This window comes from Phaethon aethereus (genome assembly GCF_964289735.1).
Source record: "Phaethon aethereus genome assembly, chromosome: Z".
Lineage (NCBI taxonomy): Eukaryota > Metazoa > Chordata > Aves > Phaethontiformes > Phaethontidae > Phaethon > Phaethon aethereus.
Genome location: NC_138577.1, coordinates 88,843,120 through 88,846,551, shown reverse-complemented (window position 1 = coordinate 88,846,551; position 3,432 = coordinate 88,843,120).

Genomic DNA, 3,432 nt, shown 5'->3' with positions numbered 1-3,432 from the left:
GGCTCGATTTGAGCCCAAGCCCTGCTAAGATGTTGCAAAGGACTTAAAACAGATGATCTCAGTAGCTTTATTCCCCTCAGCCTCTCCGCCTCTCCACCTGCCTCACAGCCAGTTTTCTCCTGAGGAGTCCCAGAGGGTTCCCCTCGGACTTCATGGGTAACCGAGACAGTCCAGGGACTCCTGTGACCAGAAGGGACGGGTGTTGCTCTCCCATCCCTCTCTCCTGCACTTTGCTCCTTTTTCCGACTCCCCATCACTCAGTCCCATTTTTGCATCCAGATCACCATGGGGGAAAGAGATCAGGAGGCAGCGAAGGAAAAAAAAAAGCACAAAAACCTGGAAACCAGAGGTGACTCATTAGGCTAACGAGAATTTTTGCTGTCATGATTACTGTCTGAAGACCCTGATGGAGGGCTGGAGCCTGCAGGACAGCTGTCACAGCCAACACCCAAACTTGGGGGACTTCTGAGCCTTTTCATGTCTGGTAGCCCCCACCAGCCGGCCAGACCCCGAGCAGGCTGTGGCCGGCTTGGAGTGCATTCTTAAATGTGAACATCTGGGAGCGCAGGAGACAGCTACCTCACCTGTCTTCCACAAATATCTTCCTCCTCGTTATGAGGCTGGGACTGTCATCACCCACCATGCTCTGTCGCCTGTGTCAATTTGAAGGCTTGTATGCATAATCAGAGCGATAAAACACCCTTGATCCTCTGTTGGCACTGCGAGATTTACCAAAGATTTAGATCCATCATTTACAGAAATTAACTTCTGCAATAACCCTCATTGGCCTTCTAATTTAATGACAATTTTAGGTTTGATTTTGTTCATCTTTAGTAGAACTAACATGGATTGAGGAGGTCGAAGCCACTTTGATTTATTAATGACCTCCTTCAAAAGAGCTGTGTGTGTGCAATAAGATAACCCAGCAATCTACTGCTCTAAACACATCAATTATTATTATCAGTCATAATTAACCACTGAGAGGAGAAGCCAAGAACATTTTCACGTTCCAAGGACTTCACACACTGAAAGTACTTTACACCAGTTCCTCCTCCTATGTCAGGATACTTTCTGGAGGCAGAGCCATCTCCTGTGGCTCAGGACCAGCTCAGATGAGCTGCTGTATTCTCCAGCTGAAGTGCTAAAGCACACATACTCATGGCCTTAAGTATCCAGGCAGAGATACTGCTGGAAAATTAAGGAAGATGATTGATTAGAGCTCCCCAGTCCCGGATTGGCTGCAGTAGCTGCTCCCGTGAGACTGAGGTTTAGAGAGCCAGGAGGAACTGGCTGTATCAGAAGACATCCCAGACCCTGAGCTCAGGTGCTGATGGGGTGTTTAAGAGAAAGCATGTCAAGCAACTGAAAGAAGAAAACCAAGCGGGGAAGAAGGATCAGCTGGATCAGATTGGCAGTCTGGGTCTGAAGGCTGAGGCTAGCAGAGATGATGGGAGCTGGATGGAGGTGGGAAGAGGAGAGCTAAGAGGTGGGTGAAGGCAATCGGGGTCATACTGCTCTCATTTTATGAAGCAGGAGAAAAATGGAAAAGCCTCTGTATGACAGCCCCAGCCTCTGTCCTGCCCTTGACAAGTGTCACTGGAGAGGCACAGAGGTTTCTGCAGCTGCCAGTGCAGCTGGCTGGCATATTCACATCCCTCTTTTGGAAATCTCTTCAGGAGAGGGAAAACCAGGGCTTGCCATAGGCTGTCAGAGACCATGCTTTACCTTCTTGCATTGAACATCCCTCCAGTCAGGATGCCTTCAGTTCCCTCGGGTGCCCCTGGGACCTTCCCTCCCGGTAACGCAGCCTGTGGACCTGCTCCACCAGCCCAGAGGCAGGACACCTGGGGTAGCTGCAAGCTGTGCTTGTGCTTCTGCATACTGCTGGTCAGAAAACCAAGTAAAATGCAATAAAATTAAATAAGTGACCCTCACTTCACACTGAAGGTCAGCAGTGACACTTCTCTGCAGCTCTGCATGACTACTGATTGTCTCAAACCTTGCAGGAAATTCAAAACTTTGAGTGCTAAGCTTCCATTACATCTGTTTGAAATGCCCAAGGAATTAAAAAAATTGTCAAAAGCAGAGCAACTTCACTTTCCTCGAAAAGCAGACTAATAGCAATGCAGGGGACACTGCACACAATAGCAATAGCAAACAAGGGACATTTGCATGCAACTATTGCACACAGGGAGAAAAAAGATTCAAACGGGGAAAACACTTCCGGATGCTGTAGTTCCTAGGTTTTCTTTGTTTATTTTTGTTACTATTGAGAGTGCTTTAGTTAGAAAAAGAAAAGGTGTGGGCATTTTGCTGCTAGAAAATAACTTCGTTGTTCTGCCACTGAGGTTTTGAGCATTTCCACAGATTTTTCTGATGGCACAGCTGCAGTTTGAACTTTGGGAAACCAAATTTAAGTCAGTGGCCTGCAGGGTTAAAAAGACCAAAAGAAAGTATCATGAAAATTCAGAGGAGGAACATTTTTAAATATGATATCAAGGGCAATTAATGAATTTGCTGTTACTTAAAGTTGTTCCCTAAAGTCTCCAAAAACGAGAGTAATCTACTGTGATGGCAATTCATGGTCAGGAGTTATCAGCATGCCCCTTCAGCTCACATGAACCTTGAATGTTCTCAGTAGATGCAAATCCATCCTCATTTCTCTGCTTACTCAGCAGAGAGCCAGCACAGATACGGCTTGAAGAAACCTAAACTTCTTCTCGTCCAGCTGCCTATGTGGGTGTAGGAGAAAACACATCTAAGACCTAAACACAGAATGTACTTTTTGTGCATCATTCCAGGACGCTGTTGCCATCCTTGACACAGGGACTTTCTCACCAGTGTGTCCCTCCCTGGCCAGCCACCTCCACCATCCCTGCACGGTGCTAATGCCAAAAATGAGTCCTGCACTGCACGATGCTCACTGATTGAAGGGCAGGGCAGAGATAACAAAAACGTTTCTCACCGCTGAAAAATAGCTCCTGTCCAACACGAGTTGTTGCATGACTGAGTTAATTCATACATTGCACAGATCATTTATTTTTGTTTGGCTTTTGGAAATCCATATCCAAGGAAGAGTTTTTATAACCACCGACGGGCAGCTTGCCAGCGGCCACACATCCTGAAAAATTTCACCTGCTGGGGGTAGAGCAGTTGGCGCTTTTGATGTAGGTCACACTGCCCTTCCCGCAGCGTGACGGCCACCCTCCTTCCCCGCTACAACCCAGTTGCAGATTTTTTCTGCCCTGAGAACCAGGGACCATACCTGCTGTGCAGAAGCTTTGTTAAAAAATACCGGGGCCAGTTTTAAGAACTGTCTGGAACACACAGTAAATCTGGCCGCACTGAATGGTTTCACCGGAGCTATTTTAGCACAGATCTTGAAAAAGCCTTCCAAACCTTGCGGAAATTTACTGCATAACAGTGTAAATT